The sequence below is a fragment of the Danio rerio genome, chromosome 12 (assembly GCF_052040795.2).
Source record: "Danio rerio strain M-AB ecotype USA chromosome 12, GRCz13ab, whole genome shotgun sequence".
NCBI lineage: Eukaryota > Metazoa > Chordata > Actinopteri > Cypriniformes > Danionidae > Danio > Danio rerio.
The window spans coordinates 27594703-27612553 of record NC_141032.1 but is presented as its reverse complement, the minus strand read 5'-3'; the positions used below and the strand labels follow the sequence as shown (position 1 = coordinate 27612553).

The 17851-nt window shown below is 35.5% G+C and overlaps 1 protein-coding gene, 1 long non-coding RNA gene and 1 other non-coding gene across 19 annotated transcripts in view; all 3 read right to left on the bottom strand.

The window, feature by feature from the left end:
- Nucleotides 1–945, bottom strand: part of LOC147834477 (uncharacterized) — a 119227-nt gene extending 118282 nt beyond the window's left edge. For all 17 annotated transcript variants that reach the window (XR_015504159.1, XR_015504158.1, XR_015504160.1 and 14 more), the window contains exons 1-3: nt 758–945; nt 228–274; nt 16–93 (exon numbers count right to left, since the gene is read on the bottom strand). The gene's annotated coding sequence lies outside the window, so the exon portion shown is untranslated. The remainder of the gene's footprint in view (nt 1–15; nt 94–227; nt 275–757) is intronic.
- Nucleotides 946–6240: 5295 nt separating this feature from the next.
- On the bottom strand, nt 6241–17352 carry LOC147834476 (uncharacterized). The gene is made up of 2 exons (XR_015504153.1): nt 17208–17352; nt 6241–7242 (listed from the first exon to the last, which is right to left on the bottom strand). It is a non-coding gene; the product is annotated as an uncharacterized LOC147834476 (long non-coding RNA).
- On the bottom strand, nt 17312–17405 carry trnai-uau (transfer RNA isoleucine (anticodon UAU)). The gene is made up of 2 exons: nt 17368–17405; nt 17312–17347 (listed from the first exon to the last, which is right to left on the bottom strand). It is a non-coding gene; the product is annotated as a tRNA-Ile (tRNA).
- Between the last annotated feature and the right edge of the window lie 446 nt (nt 17406–17851).

The window sequence follows — 17851 nt, the reverse complement described above, 5'->3', positions numbered from 1 at the left end:
CAATATTTTACTCACATTTTTACCACCATCTGCTGTCTTGCTTGATAAATGTTGCTAATGATGAATGGGGTACATGGCATCCAAGCCTCGGGCCTGTGTTATTAAACATAAATGATACGGTGTATATAAAAAAAAACAAATAGAAACACCCACGCATATTTAGCTAATGGGAACATGTCATTCAAACAACTCAATTATTGAAAACACAGTAAGAGCAGTAATCATACCTCTGAAACTGTGGACTCTGAAACTTGTGGATGCAATTGTGGTACGCCTTTAAAAAAGAGCGATTAAAACATATTAGTTCTACTCCTATGTGGGACATCTAGTTTACTCCTTTAATCTGACTGAATTCCTTTTGATTTTGCTAAATTGCCTTGATGAATATGTCAAAATTGTTTTCCTACTACAAAGACTTTATTGGTTTCTTGAGCAATGATTATGTCATTTGTTTAACCAAATACTTGAATCAAACCAATGAACTCAAGGGAACTGTGGCCTTTGGATGACTAAACAGCATAATTGTAAAAGGATTGCAGGAAGAAACACAAGAGACTTTTATATTCTCCTCAGAGCTCTGGAAAGATCCAGGCGGAAGTAGACACTAGGGGAGAATGGAACTGGTAGCCAGAAGATTAGTCTAGTGAGCAAATTAATATTTTAACTAGAAAATACTTGGTGTGATGTTGTTAACTGAACAAAAACAAAATGTGATAACTTACTAGTTTGAATATAAAGAAAGGATAAAACCACTTACTTTCATTTGACGTTTTCATCTCTGAACCACAATAATATGCGGGATGAGAGGGAGTTCAGCTTTTCCACAAAGTTTCAGAGGGGAAAAATACGAAAATCTATTGCATTACTCAGGTAAAATCTACAACCATTTTCAATTTGGCGCGCCCGCGTAAACAACGTCTGATGATGCAGTATAAGCGCGAAACTGAGCGCACGTGTTCAACGCCATATAAGGTGAAGAAGGCGGAGGAAGAAATGACCAACAAACTCCGTAATTTACCTTTCTCAACGCGAATGAAATAGCTGATTAAACTACATTTTAGGTCTTTCTCAGCTATTTACATGTACAAAGCATTCAAACTTTCATTTTCAAGACCATTACGTTTTAAGTTGTATAATTCAAAGCAGTAAGAAGTTTTAATATAAACATTAAATTGACGATATGGTCAAGCAATCTATTAAAAATATGAATATAATGGTATAAATATTTGTCCCAAACCCTCAATGTACAGAGGTTGCTGTTTGGTTCATGCACTGCTATGACGAATCAGTCCAGATGTGCCAAGGCAAAATAAGACAACAGTAGTGCAACATGTGAGAAGCCATTCACACACACACAAAAATGCATCTTTGTGTCTGTAAAACATGAGGTGCATTGTTTAGGAAGGGTTCTGCCATGTTGCTATTGTCATACCAACTTGCTACTGTAATCCCTCGCAACTCTTGTCCCACATCTGAGTTCTTTGATAGATATGTTTCGAGATAATTAAACCAATTGCTTTGCATAATGATTCACAGTTATGAACCATTCAAAACACCACGTGAAACATTAGAATTCCCTTTTCAAACATATTGAAAACTATATACGTTACAAGCATTCAATTGAATACATAACCTATAAATGCACTTAGCTGCAATATCATTAAATAATGTCTTTATGATATGCGAGGTATGCATCATACCATGACTTTTGGGAACTGTGACACCTCTAATATAAACATGTTTTGTTTTGTTTTGTTATATGATTTTCTGACAGATTGTGAAATGAAGTTTCCTTAATCCATCTGTTGTGCTACTTTAAGTGGTTGCAAAATTATCACCTGTAGTATTACCAACATGTTTTATTTTATTGCAAGCATTTTTGTGGCATGTTTGTAGCACATTGTTAGCCTGTTTTAAAACATTAACATTTCTTAGAATGTTGACGGCATGTGTTAGAGATCGCTAGCTTGTTTTAATATGATTTTGATATGTTTTACCTTATTAATTAAATTTTAGATCTTTGCTCGTTTTTTTCAACACATTGGCATTTTTGAACATGTCAATATCAAGTTTTGGGATTTTGGTAATAATAATAATAATTCATTTTATTTGTAAATGGCGCCTTTCTAGACACCCAAGGTCGCCTTACAATAAGCATTAGCAGACGTGCTAAACAAATTAAACATTACTAAAAACAATCATTGACTAAACAAGTTAAAACACAAAAGTGAATATAAAAGAACATAATAAAAACATGATAAAAAAACACTGGTAGAGTGTTTTAAACCTCTGCTACCATGATTTTATCAACACAATCTCACGGTAGTGGCGTCATGGTGGTGCAGTGGGTAGCACGATCGCCTAACAGCAAGAAGGTCGCTGGTTCTAGCTCAGCCCCGGTTGAGTCAGTTAGCAATTCTGTGTGGAGTTTGCATGTTCTCCTTTTGTTGGTGTGGGTTTCTTCTGGGTGCTCCGGTTTCCCCCACAGTCCAAAGACATACAGTACAGGTGAATTGAATAAGCTAAATTGGCTGTAGTGTATGTGTGTGAATGCAAGAGTGCATGGGTGTTTCGCAGTGTTGGGTTGTGGCTGAAAGGGCATCCTCTGTATAAAACATGTGCTGGATAAGTTGGCAGTTCATTTTGCTGTGGTGATCTCTGATTAATAAAGGGACTAAGCCGAAAAGAAAATGAATGTGAATCTCACAGAAATTCATAACGTTTTGATTTGGTGCTAGTTCGTATGAATTTGTATTATCTAATTTGTACAATTTAGTATGATTTGCTCATCCCACAATGACGGTTGGGTTTAGGGGTGGACTTGGGTGCCATGCCTTCTTTTTAAAGTCGTTCATTTTGTACGACTGAATTTGCATGTATTCGAACAAATTAGCCACTAAACTGACAAAACATAAAACAGTTAAGTTTCCTTGTGAGATCAGGTTGGATTTAACACATTGCTACCATGTTTAAAACTTTTGTTTCTATGATTTGACATTGGTGGCCTCTTTTAGCATTTCATTAACATCCTACTCTTAGGCAAATTTATAGGCTTTGCTATTGATAGATGTGGCTAATTTGAACATTCCATCAAAGTATATCAATTGGATTTTTTTTTAAATTCATTGTTAGTTTTGTAATTCTAAGCACACTCTATATAACGCTATAAAACCAAGAAAATCTCAAGGTCTGACTCCATTTACATCTGTAAAGACTAATTGTTTAGTTTAATATTTTTATAATAAATTTCACAAACTAAAATGCAAATCCAAGTCATGAAAACCCTGTATGTGTAAAAGTGCCAGTGATTCATAGCTAGATACAGTTGGATACTGTGGCTGAGTAGGAATGCCTAAAAAACCAATAGCACAGTGACTCAGTGATCTTCAGTTATTTAATCACTGTCAGTTTGAACCACAGGTTTATTGAAACACAGTGTGAAAGACTGAAATCAGAGTTACATTATCATCAAACTGTTGCTTGTGGTAACACTGTTGATTTCTTCAGATTTCTATGATTTCTTCTAACTGTACCATAAACAAACACACAATATTGGCTGAAATACTACATATTAATCTTATTATACACTGGAAAAGATACTGTATGTTGCATGTTGCACCAGTTTTATTGTGAATCTCATGGTTGGTTCTGCTTAGCAAAGCTCTTTCTGTTTCCCTTCCCCCTCAACAAGTTTTTTTTCTATACATGCTTCATATGGAGTCCATTAGCTGTGCCATCTGAGCCTGCTTGTGGTGAAAAATGTTTGACGTCCATCAAGATGTGTGCTGTGATGTCATTAGTAGACCTAAGAGCACAGGGACTATCATATGGAATTGGGGGAGGTGGGAAGGAGGGAAGCTGTGCTTCAAGCTAAACCAGATGATGGAACAAAAAAACCTTGAAACCTCAAATGTGTTCATCTTAAAAGTCTGTTGATCTCAAGACATGTTCATGGTTTTTAGGATTGACACGCAATGTAATGTACAAAGCTTTGCACCAACGCATTACCATAAGTCAGTCCGTGTTTCAAAACACTTTCAGTGTATTTGTTTGATGTTCTTTAAATAAAGCTTATGGCACGAATCACAAAAGGGGTTTTGATGGTACAGATCATGTCTTTGAGGATATGAATCACATACAAGAGACACATGGGCTCTGTCTGAAATCTGATGCCTTTTTCAAAAGAACTATGCTATATATGTACTATTACTTATACAGTTGACATCAAAATTATTAGCCCTTCTGTGAATTTTATTTTCTTTTTTAATTATTTTCCAAATGATGTTTAAGAGGTGGTGACACAGTGACTCATCACCTCACAGCAAGAAGGTCCCTGGTTTGAGTCCCGGCTGGGTCAGTTGGCATTTCTTTGTGGAGTTTGCATGTTCTCCCAATGTTGGCGTGGGTTTCCTCTGGTGCTCCACAGTCCAAAGACATGTGGTACAGGTGAATTGAGTGAATGCGGTGCAGGCGAATTGGGTAAGCTAAGCTGTAGTTTAGTATATATGTGAATGAGTGTATATTAATGTTTCGCAGTACTGGGTTGCAGCTAGAAGGGCATCTGCTGTGTAAAACATATGCTGGATAAGTAAGTAGTTGATTACACTGTGGCGATTGCTGATGAATAAATGGACTAAGCCGAAAGAATAAAGAGCATGAATTATTGAAGAGAGCAAGTTTTTATTTTCAATATTATTTTTTTCTTCTGGAGTCTTATTTCTATTATTTTGGCTAGAATAAAAGTGTTTATTATTTATTTTTTTAATACTATTAGCCCCCGTAAGCAATATTTTTTTCCATTGTCATTGTACAGAAAACAAACATATACAAGTCATATGACTTGCCAAATATAATTAACCTAGTTAAGCCTTTAAATTGTAGCTGATTATCAGTATCTTAAAAACTAGTAAAATATTATGTACTGTCATTATGGCAAAGATAAATTTAGTTAGTTATTAGATATTAGTTATTAAAACTATTACGTTTATAAATGTGTTGAAAAAATCTTTCTGATAAAAAAACAGATATTGGAGAAAAAATGTGCAAGACAGCTAATAATTCAGGAGGGCTAATAATCTGACGTCAACTGTATTGAATTATATATTTATTATTTATGATTTTATTGGAAAGGTCCTAACACACTCACAGTAAAGTTCTTTTTCATTCGTTGTTTAGTTTTAAAAATAAGTTAAAATGACTACTTCTAATCATCCAATCCTCTGCGCTGTTGAGAACAGTGTCTGATGATTATATTAATATGCATTGCACAATTTCCACTCAGTCAATAAAATATCTGTTGTTTACGATAAATTGCTGAAAAAAAAGTAGTTAAGAAAGCATCTAATAATAGTGTTGAAAATTGGCATGAGCTTAAAAATTCAACACAAGTAAACGTGAACTGCTACAGTCTCTAGAGTCTAGACAGTCTGCTCCAGTCCAATGACTTGATGCCAATAAGATTCCAGAAAGTATCCCAAAGCCTATTTAAAATTTGATGTAGCCAGAAGCCTGTAGCCAGCCTGGTGAAAGGGGTGGCTCTTTTTTCTCAAAAAGTGGACTTTTTGGAGTCATTCACTTCATTGTCTATTTAATTATGAGATTTAAATACTGCTTTTTAATGACATTTAAGCACTATTTTTAGCTGCATTAGCTGTAAAAGATTAGATGTAAAAACTATTTCCTCAACATTTAAAATAAAAAATATGAAAAAACATGCATTTTTAAAATACGAATGACATCATATATCATTAGAAAAAAAAAGGAATCTATTAAAGTTTTAAATTGAAAACTGTAGTCAATTGTCACTTAATTCACTTATGTCAGATTGTATGTTTTCTTGCACAGCTGGATGTCGGACTCTTGAAAAATAATTGTTGGCATTGAGCAAAACTGATTAGCTGAAGTCACACCAAAGCGACAGCCAACAGAGAATTTTGCTTGATCTTAAAACCTTTTTCGGGTTATTTTCATTATTTTTAATAGCATACAGTCAAAATAGGACAAATGAGCTTATGTATGGGACAAATTTTGGACCTTTTTCAGTGAGGGGTGGGTCTTTCGAACCACCTTAACCCCCCTGGCTACAGGCCTGAATACAGTCCATTCATAAATGTCATCTAAGGTTTATAGCCTTTATCCTTACCAAGGCCTTTTTTGAGATTAATTTTTTTTTTAAATCTTTAAAAAAATTAACATACTCAATATCCAGTGTATGGTATCTGACGCAATGTATGCAAATGAAAAACATCCCAGTGACAGGAAGTGACAAACAAAGAACATCATGCCACAGCATTGTCCTTTTTTTCCAGTGGAAATAATTTCACTTCCTATAAACATAAACCACAATCATGGGATTCTTTGTTCATTCAAGTTAGGCAGCATCACCCTTTCAACTGAGCGGCTTGACATAACATATTTCATTTAAAAAGTAAGAATTGGAAGCCGGATCACTGAATAAACGCATTGAATACAATTTGTACTTAACGCGTGACCTACAAAATGGTCCATTCATATTCCTTGCAGAAGGAGGAGAGATGGCAGCACAGCGAGAGACAGAGATCTGCAGTTTCTCATATGACCAACATTTATTCAAAGCTCAAAATATGAACCGTGGACATTTGACCTCTGTGTCTGTTACTCAGCGGATCTAAAATTAGTCATAATTGCAGGCTGAGGAGTGAAAAAAAGACAGAATATATGGTCCGTTGGAGCCACAGCTTGGTGGATACTTATTCCTAAGCATTTGGATGGACCAGAACAGCATGTCCTCCGCTGGAAACATCACGGCTCGGGGACTGTTAGTTCAGACCCTCTTTCATTGGCCATAGAAAGCACATAATTCTCATTCCCAAAGGAATTGACACAAAACGTGAAAGAAAATGTCTAGAAACCACATCAATTATTTATCCAAACTATTTCTCAATACATCTCATGTGGAAACCTGTCAGACACTCAAGGAGATCAATATGACAACATTTGTGTCTGAGAAATAATGTGGTGTTCAAGATATTTTCAGCTCCATGAAGATGCTGTCTTAAGTCTAGAAAGCAAATGTCTTGGTTTTTGATGAAGACGTCTAAAACTTTCATTCGATTATAGCATCCATGTGAGTCCTATTACTTTCAATCATGCATTCCAATAAAAAAATGTGATTAAAAGGCCTCTGTGAAGCATTCCTCAGTGATATCTTTGACGTAGGTTATCTTGGCTCAAATAAGGGTGAGAGGGAATGAGGTTCAGTCACTGGAAAAAAAGAGAAAGAGATAAGAAGAGAGTGATTATGATAACATGTCAGTTCTATCATGCGGAAAGCAGAGTTAGGTTCATCTCCAAGTTTAATCCGGCCAGCTTGGCGTGTCGGTTTTCACTACTTTGTCTAAATATTAAATTACTTCTCTAGCATTGTTTTTCACAAGGCAGTTTTAACGAATGTTGAAACATCACTAGCTTTCCAAGAATCTGGATATAAAACAAATACACTTCGAGTTTTGTCATGTTCTGTTTTTTGGGGTGTTTTTTGGTCAAGAATTTATCCTTTTTGAGTTCTTGAAAATATTAGTTAAACTACAAATTACACATTTTGTTCCCAGATTCACCACTTTCAGAGAATTAAAAAAGCAAAGCCAAGGCTTTAATCAGGAATTTCATCACATAGTTCTTCAATCTATCTGTGAGTCAGACCTAAAATGAAAACCAGACGCACCCCCTATGAGGCTGGATTGAGATTTCATCTGTGAAGGTGAAGAGATTTAACAACATTTTTGCAAATTATGACGTTTTAGGAAAGCGTGAAGAGGATTATGAAGACCCACAGAATGATGATGTCTCGGTGGAGGAAGGGAAGAACAGAATGTTGTATGTGCAAATCACCCGAACAGCTGTTAGAGACTCCGCCAAAGTGAGAGAAAACAGAACCGAAATGTTCCAAGGGTCTTATTACTGTTGCTGAGAGAGTACACAACACAAGCAATGTAAACAAGTAAGTCGAGAATGTCTCTATGATGCCCTTCAGTCATTTGAAAGCACTGTATCTCACAAAAACATCTTGACACAAGTCATATCGAAAGATCAGTTAATTTGCAAAAGGCCGCAGCGTGGCCTAAGATGAGTAAGACTGAGCTGTAACTGCATTATACATTAGTGTTCAAATGAGTAGTTCAAAGTCAAGGTTTAACTAAAGTATAAGCACTGACAAGCATCGGTTTCCTGATGTAAACCCTTATTTTTCCAGACAAGAATTCCTGTTCAAGGCTTTATGGGTAATGGGCATGTGTGTTTGTGTAAAGAAGCTAAAGCTGATCGTATGCATCGTGTAAGTGGGTCATATATTATAGACATACCATTGAAGGCCACATATGAGTAACAGATGCGCTAAACTGGTTAACTAGCACTAAAGTGAAGATTTATGATCACCAAGTTTTCATGAATCACAGATGGGCAACAAACACACAGCTACAGAGAGCTTTTTAGTTAACCTTCATTGTTTTTTTAACTATATTTCATTTTAACAACTGACTAAGAGTGCAGTTATTTTTTCATTTAGAATTTTTATTATATGCATGTTTACAAAGTCAGCGCAACAATTTTTAATTAAGTATCCAGACTTCATCATAATCAAAATACTATTATTCGCAGTTGTAAACATAGGTTTTTGCAGTTCATTTACTAGACAATACAATGGCAGTATTTCGAATTTAGTGTGGTAGTTTTGTTTGTTTAGGAAACTAGCATATGCAGAAGTAATGTCACTTTTTAGCATGATATCCGTTTGTAATTTGGTTTATAACCACTTGTTTAGATAGATTATTTGTTTCTTTGCCATTATCTTGCTTGAGTTGAGCCTAGGGGTATGCTTATGACAAGGATGTACTAAAAAAAAAACATTTTTCCAATGCATTTTTTAAAATATATTCAAAACAATACTCTCACTATAAAAATGCTGGATTGTTATTTCACCTAACAGTTTGATTGGTTCTTAACCCTTTAACTCCCCACCAAGTAAACAAAAAAATATTTGGATTGCATTTCTTAACTACTAATGTTGCAAGTTAACACACTCAATGCATTTTTTTTCAACACATCCCATAATTTCTAAAATATCAACCTCTACCAAAGGATTGATATGTCGGTTTATGCTGAAAGTACCGAAATTAATACATAAACTATGAAGTATAAAGTAAGACCAATTTATTAAAAGTATGCCATAAAATAGTTCAGATTCTTGTTTAACATTTTTCTTTCTTTTTTTTTTTTTTACTATAAAACCAAAATCAAGTGTTGTAGTGCAATAAGATTATATTTGTTTGGTTTTCTTGTAAACCAACAATGCTGTGTGTAAGCCATTATTTAAAACAGTTATTCTTTAAATCACTTTAGCAGTCATTATTAAAAACAATCAATATATAGTCAACTATTGGGTAGAGCTGGCGGTTAAAGGAATATTTTACCCAAATTTCAAAACAACCCAGCATTTTTAGAATGCATACACAGGCCTAAAATGCAATATTATACATACCATGTGCATTATTGGTGATGCATATTTGTAAATAAACAATGTTCTTTCATGGATTGCTGAATACAAGAAAGCTGGCATGATATAGCAAGAATTAAAGAATAAACAATTTAGTTTATTCAATTCACTTATAGCGCAGGTCTTTGGACTGTGGGGGAAACCGGAGCATCCAGAAGAAATCCACGCGAACAGGGAGAACATGCAAATTTCACACAGAAATGCCAACTTGCCCAGCCGGAACTCAAACCAGCAACCTTCTTGCTGTAAGGCAACAGTGCTAACCACTGAGCCACTGTGCAACTCCATAACAAATCTTTTTTTTTTTTTAATTAATTTAATTTTTAATTTAATTAATTTTTAATTTGTTTTGGATAACTCTCCCTTAAAAAACTTTTTTAACGCATAAGAATACTTGACCCCTAAACCTATATGAACATATGTACACAGGCACAGTTTGTATTTCTTTACAAAGTGACATTGCCACCTACTGGCCTGGCATGGATAATAAAGATCTGAGAGAAAGGGAATCCTTATTAACATTTCTGAGTCCGTGCAATTTTTTTTTTTTTTTAACTTGAAAGAAAAATGTTCATTTTCATTATATTGTTGTCGCTTAACTTAAATTTTCAATTCAACGATTGAATTTCTGCCATAATGAGCTGATCCGTATCAACTGAATTTCAAGAGTTCACACTTAGATAATGCTGATGGTGTTGTTTCAAATGCTGTCCCAGGAGAGAACCCAGAGCTCAGGGACAGATGAGCCCAAGGCTCCCGTCTGGTCAATGAGCATGTAAGGGGCAACAAGATCAGGTAGTTCTTTAGAGCTCTGCCAATTCGTTCAATCTACTGTATACCTTGATAAACAATGACAACTATATAGGAATAGGCCACCAACCACACCAGTGCATACTCAAGTAGAGAAGTGCACAATTAAATTGCTTGTGACAGTTAATACTGAACACAGGGAGAACTGAACATGTAAACTCCGCACAGAAATGTTGCCTGTCACAGCTAGGACTAGCAACCTTTTTGCTGTGAGGCAGCAGTGTTACCCATGTAGCAAAGAATTCTGGCCCGGATTTGGCCGTAGTGTTTGTGTAAATGAGTGTGTATGGATGTTTCCCAGTACTGGGCTGCAGCTGGAAGGGCATTCGCTATGTAAAACATATGCTAGATAAGTGGGTGGTTCAGTCCAGTGTGGCGACCCCTGATAAATAAAGGGACTAAGCTGAAGGAAAACACTTGAAATTCAAAGGAGTTGTCACATGGGACCATTCTTTTTATTTTATTTTTTATACATTTGTCTGGTTTTTTTTTGGCCATTTGAATGACCCTGGGGTCTCCAAGACCTCAAACAGAACATGAGGGTTAACCATGGTGTTAAAGAATTCAGGAAAAAAAAGCAAAATGTGGTAGGGGAGCCCGATAGAGAAAGAGAAAGGGAGAGCGAGATTTGCTGTGAGGAAGCTCTTGGCTCTGCTTGTCTGCACTTGCACACCAGATGCGCTCTGCCTCAGCTCTGGAATGTGTTTGTGAGAGCAGTTTAACCACTGACCCACCCAACCATTACCACAGAAATCTGATCCAGACAATCCACTCAGCCTCCTTCATTGTGTGTGCGTGTGTTCTTCTCTCTATTATCTTGCTTCCTCTATCAACTTTCTTTCACTGCTTTTCTCCATAAAATGTGTCTTAACCTATTTTTTAGGATGCTGTTCCCACAAAGTTCTCCTTTCTTTGACCACTGATTACTCAATGTGTTCATGCAAACAAACGCTTTGCAGGCACGGCACGGGTTCGCACTCATACATGAGCACTCATGCTGATTGCGTTTTAATGGTAATCCATGAGCCGTGGCAAGGCAATAAAATAAAACTTGAGAAGTTAAAGATGGCTATTCATTCCGCACATAAAGGCAAAAAGGCATTGGGGGGGATCACTTATATTGAATTTAGGACTTTCACAAGTGCGAGTTTTATACTGACACGCAATGTTAGTCAGTTAATAGACATAAGGGCACCTATGATGAAAATCAACTTTTGTAAGCTGTTTGGACAGAACTGTGTATAGTGTATGAACAGTGTGTCCACTGTCATATTGGAGTGATATGAATCAAAGAAGTCTCTTTTTTCAAATTTACTGAGGTTTAAAAAAGGATCCAGCTTTATAAGTTTAAAATGTTTTTTTAAACAGAGCATGTTTGTAATAAAGACAGTAAAATCGCCATCTTATTCTTAACTGATATAACAACCACAGCCCATGGTGTCAGTAGACGTTAAAATATGTGTGTGTGTGTGTGTGTGTGTGTGTGTGTGTGTGTACTGCAAATGGCGTTTGTGTGAGACTCATCATATCAGAAAGGCTTGAATAAACTCCACCACAAATACATCAAATAAACTATTTTTTTTTTTACTAATGAGCTGTATTTCATTCCAAGTCTCTCTCTGTCACTGTGCTGTTTATCTGACGTAACACATGTTGAGAAGTAGACACATGTGGGAATGGTGGGTAATCAATTATTTAAAGAAAATGGCCATTTATTAAATTATAAAGAATTTCTTAATCAATTCAATATTCCCATTCCCCCTAAAGAATTTGCTATTGTGTTTGATGCCATAACATCTGGAGTTATTAGATTATTCCAAGGGATTCCCGTATCCTTCTGTTCTTCCCCCTTTAAAACCTTCCACTACAATGGTAGGAAAATGTTGTTTCTCTGTAACTTCTTCAAACAAATCAATATGCTCTTTATTTCTTAATGGAATTGTATCAGTTCCAAATGCTACTTTTTATTGGAATTATTTTTATTAAAAATTAAAAATACGGCTCATCCCAAATATCTACTCAAATACAAATAAGATAAAACACGTTTCATTTAGAGTTTTTCATTTTACATATACGGTGAATACTCTCTTAGTTATTCTAATTTGCTTTGGAAAGATTTTTCCCTTTCTGTAACTGAGAATGTTGATAAAGACTTATCTGTACTATGGGAAAATGTTTTGTTGAAAAATTTTTGTTTGTGAATTAAGAAAATATATTTCCTTAATCTTCTTATTAACTAAATTTTATATACATAAATGTAAATTTACTAACCAAAAATATCTATTTTGCTTACTGAAATTGTGACATTCACCAGCGATCTAATCTTAAACACACAGATCGCAAAGAACAATAAATCTGCGATTGTATGGACTACAAGATCCAGTCGTGCACTGCACATACACACCAGATCCTAATCCCGGCTGATTGCTAACACACACAGCGGAAGCATTTGTATACACACTTCCGTTGTGAGTATCCACTTTCGAGAAATGCAATATTACTTTAAAACTATTTCTAACTTTTCTTTAACTTGTAATGTGTATACCCATTTTGTTTGTTTGTTGTGGTTTTTCTTTTTTAAAAACCATACTATGATTGTGTATTCTCTATTTTCACATAATAATAATGATATTTTTTTTTAGATGTCAAATTGGTGGGCGGGGAGAGGCAGCTATTTTTCATTTAAAGCCACAGAAAAAACAGCTACAGTATACTCAGACACCAAAATAGGCACATTGTGGAAGCTTTAATAAATATTCTGATAAATATTTTGTGCTGAAACTTTATAGACACATTCTGGAGTGAAATAGGTGACCTTTAAATAAAATATTTGATGAAAATAAATGATAGCATCTCTAGATAGATGACAGACAGACAGACAGACAGACAGACAGATAAGATAGATAGATAGATAGATAGATAGATAGATAGATAGATAGATAGATAGATAGATAGATAGATAGATAGATAGATAGATACATACATACATACATACATACATACATACATACATACATACATACATAGATAGATAGATAGATAGATAGATAGATAGATAGATAGATAGATAGATAGATAGATAGATAGATAGATAGATAGATAGATAGATAGATAGATAGATAGATAGATAGATAGATAGATAGATAGATAAATAGATCTAAAAGAATAAAATGATTGCTTCGCTCTTTTACAGTTTCTCTCTGCTGCTTGTTAGTTGTCAGTTGTCTAATAAATCTGGGTTCAAAAGGACTGGTTTAAAAAAATAGTAATAAATTGTTCCAGAAAACTCTAGGACTGTTTCTCCATCAAGAACCAAAAGCTGTTATTTTGTGGGATTCTGACATGACACTTTTGGCAATGATGGGGCCGAGATGAAATCTGATCAGACCAAAATATCTGACAAGGCTGTGCTGTTTATATGTAAATGTGATGTTTACATGTAAATGTGCGCCAAGAACATAAATTTAAGTAGAAACATATGAAATCGTTGCTGAGATGAGATGTTTCTGGATAAGTTATGTGAATAACTCATTCAACACAGTCCTCTAGCTTTTCTGTTTTTTACCAATCACATATTTTTGTAATCATCCATAAATTCTGTAAATTAGATACCATTTGAAAGCTAAAAAACTCAACTCATCCTGTGAAAGCTATTTTGAAATCAGACATCATGTTACCATGGAAATAGTATTTAAAAACATTTAGCGAGCTCCTCCTCCAGCTTAGGGTGACCAGATGTCCTGTTTTTCCTTAGACAGTGATGTATTTAAGCTCTATATTTAGTAGTGTTATGTTCCATATTTTACTCTTCCTAAGAATTCTTCATTGCTGAGCACAAGTAGTAGTTTTTGTCATTGTTTATATAATGGTATTTGAGAACAAAATTACCATTGCCCTCCAGTTTCCACATTGATCGAGTTCAAGGTTGGTCAGGCAGGACCTGGACCACCTGGTCTTAGAAATCTTGTCATCAAACTCATACTTGGCAGTGTCAAGTTTTATAATTCTGATTTTAGTGTGCTTCTTTATAATCAAATATTGAATATAAATATTTTTAGATGGAGCTGACTGTCAAGATTCCATATCTGGTGTCTATTTTATGACAAGTGTTATTGGAGCAAAAAAATCAGTTTTCTCCATGGGTTCTGGTTCTCCCCAACGTCTAAAGACATGCACTATAAGGTGAATTGAATACACTAAATTGGCTGTAGTGTATGAGTGTGAATATGAGAGTGTAAGAGTGTTTCCAGTGCTGGGTTTGAGCTGGAAGGGAATCCACTGTGTAAACCATATGCAGGATAAATTTATTCTACTCTGGTGACCCCTGATAAATAAAGGGACAAAGCCGAAGGAGAATAAATGAATGAATGAATAAATGAATGAATGAATATTTGGACCTGTTGGAGATTCAAAGTCTCACTGTGTGAAACTGGGCTGAACCCAGTCACCAGTTTATTGTATAATGTGAACAGTAGTGAATGAATGCTACCCTAGATAGTCACGAAGTGTTAAACTAACTGACAGATGACTTTGAACATTGTGCAGTTTAAACTTAACAACAGTGTAAAACAGAATACTTACTTTTGCCAGCAAAATGCTGTCTTATGGTCTGTTCACATATTGCATCTAAAAACACATGGAAAGCACAAGGCGCGTCACTTTGTTCCCTGATTTTCAACCAGCTTTGTGCTCACAGTCCCATTGCATCTGCCGTATCTAAGAAACCATCAACCGTTTTCTCAGTGGATGACAAATCACTGACAAACCATTGCTGCAGCTCTGATACAACTTTTATTTATAAAAAATGTGAAAGCCGATTGGTCAGTTCTTGTCATGTGACTTGTGGTACACTTTGCGGCATTCTGAAAAATTGAGATGTTATTAAACGCGAGCATGTCACGCCGCTTGTGTGTCACTCCCAATATATGCATAGAAACTGCACATCTCCACTGGAAACAACGAAATTGTGTGAACAAAAGACGACAAATGTGAACAGCCCCTTAAGCTGCTTTTTCACTTTGTGTTATAGTTCAGAATGGTCCAAAACGGCACGGCACATTACAGAAAATCCCTTTCTAGAACGCATTTTATCCCTTACAGACTAGGCATCCATTATATCTGAAGTTTAGTATAACTCGAAGCGGGATAATTACTTTAGTTGTGCTAAGAAACAAAAACAAGTAGTTTATTTAGTGTAATAAGTTTTTAAGTTCATTCATTCATTTTCTTTATTAATCTGGGGTCGCCACAACAGAATGAACTGCCAACTTATCCAGCACATGTTTTGCGCAGTAAATGCCCTTCCAGCTGCAACCCAGCACTGGGAAAAAGTTTTAAAGTTGATAAAATAAATTTTATTGTGAAACAATACAGCTAACCTTACCAACCAACCATAAATAAGTAAATAAATAAACTTCACTTTTGAGCTGTATGTTTAGAATGATGCTATCCAGAATGCATTTTATCTCTCAAAGACTCCGCATTAATTTTACCAGCAGTTTAGTATATTTAAGTGAGATAATCACTTTAGTTGTGCCATGATTTTCTGAAAAACATTTTTATTCTGGGTTTCCCCATCCAGCTTCACTGAATCCATTCCTTGGCTGCCAAAGAGAACAACTTCTGGACATCTTCTGACCATGATGCTACCATATCAGGTGTCTTTTTTTTTTTTTTGCAGTGGTTTAAAAGCTGTTTAGTCATGTGGACCAACAATACTGCGGTGGCTTCTGCTGAATATTTAAATAAAGCAGGTCTTGTCGCAAATCTAGTGATGCAAGTAGTGTTGATTGGATGAATAAATGAATAGTATGGTTTGCTTGGAACCTCACAAGAGGGGGTAGGCTACTAAAAAGTACCAAGTACTGGATATGAAACTCAGTGGAAAAGCCCCTAAATATTTGCTGTTCCAAACCATGCTGTACCATTCTGTACAAGAGCTTTTACAGAAGTCTTCAGAACACTACAACAAACAAAACACTACATTTGCTAGACCACCACTATGGAAACCCTTCAACTCAGGTCTTTAAATTACACTGACTGAATATGTTGTTTATTCAAATCTCTAGAGGTATATTGAAATACAACTTCTGAAAACAGCTAATAAAAAAACAGAAAAACAAAAATGGGCCAAAAATATAGACATTAGGGCATTCAATCTGTCCACTGGATTTTCTTCACATATGTCTAGCCTAAAAGGCTAGTTGATGCTACTGAGCCATGTTTTTTTTCACTCAGTGTTTTAAAAGGCAGTTGACGGATTAATCTAGAAAAAATGAGACATTAACTTATTAAAAGACAACACTGTAAAGTTAAACAATTAAGTGGACAAAAGAAAACAAGTAGACGTATTCGGTGTAATAAGTTTTTAAGTAAATAAAGGCCCTTTCATTGTGAAACAATACAGCTAACCTGGCTAACCATAAATAAATAAACTGTTCATATTTGAGCAGTATATTTAGAATGACCCTTTCCAGAACGCATTTTATGCCTCACAGTCTCACACACCTCGGGGTAAAAACAGCTATGCAGAGCTTTGCGGTTTTAACACGTGGCGAATGTCTGCAAGCTGTTTTGCTTTGCTGAAAAGAGGCAACACTGCTCTCTAGAGGATACATATCGTCATTGAAGGAGACAGTTGAAAAACACACGAAACGAACCTCACTTTAGCTTAATAGCACCATGCTAGCAATATAAATATCCTTTACTTCAGTGGTGTCCAAACCTTGTCCAATACGGCCACTGTATTCCGTCGTAATTGAAGACGCCTGAACAGGAAATGTCTTCAAATTAACAACAACACTGTCACACCGAGAAAAGTGTGCCAGGGGTTTTAATCGAGATCGATAATCGAGATTTTTAAGCTTACCAAATCTACTTTCAGCACATGTCAAGTTAAATGCCCTTTCAGAACTGTCCACCATTTGTACATTGCACGGTTTTGGGTAACCGTTGTGATGTCTTGCAAAACACTGCTCCAGGTGAGGCTCGAACTCACAACCTCGGCATTGCTCTGCATTGTACTGCTGTATAAGTACCGCGCGCTAACCGATTGCGCCACTGGAGCTTCGGCGGTTCATTGCAATAACACAGTTTATGACCAATACATCATTAGGAGAACTTCATGTTGTATGTATTTTCTGCTTCCTGTACGTTAGTCTATTTTGACTTTACCATGACTAAATAAACGTTACTTGACGTACCAATAATACCCACAAAACAGACAATTTCCAATGGAGACAGATTAGACTCAATAATAATTCATGCAAAAGACACGATTCGTAATGTTACGAAACTGCGCTAACGCTTTATTCATAATTCTTTCTGAAGCATTAATAATACTGTTTTCAATGCGATTACGTAATTTTGAAATCTAGCTTACAAATTTACCTGCTTTAGATTTAGAAACACATAAGTGAAAATGAGACATTTAAGCATCTGTGTGAAAACAAACCTGGAATGCGAGGTAGACAAAGCAATACATATAGATACATATAAGTTACAAAAGTTGCT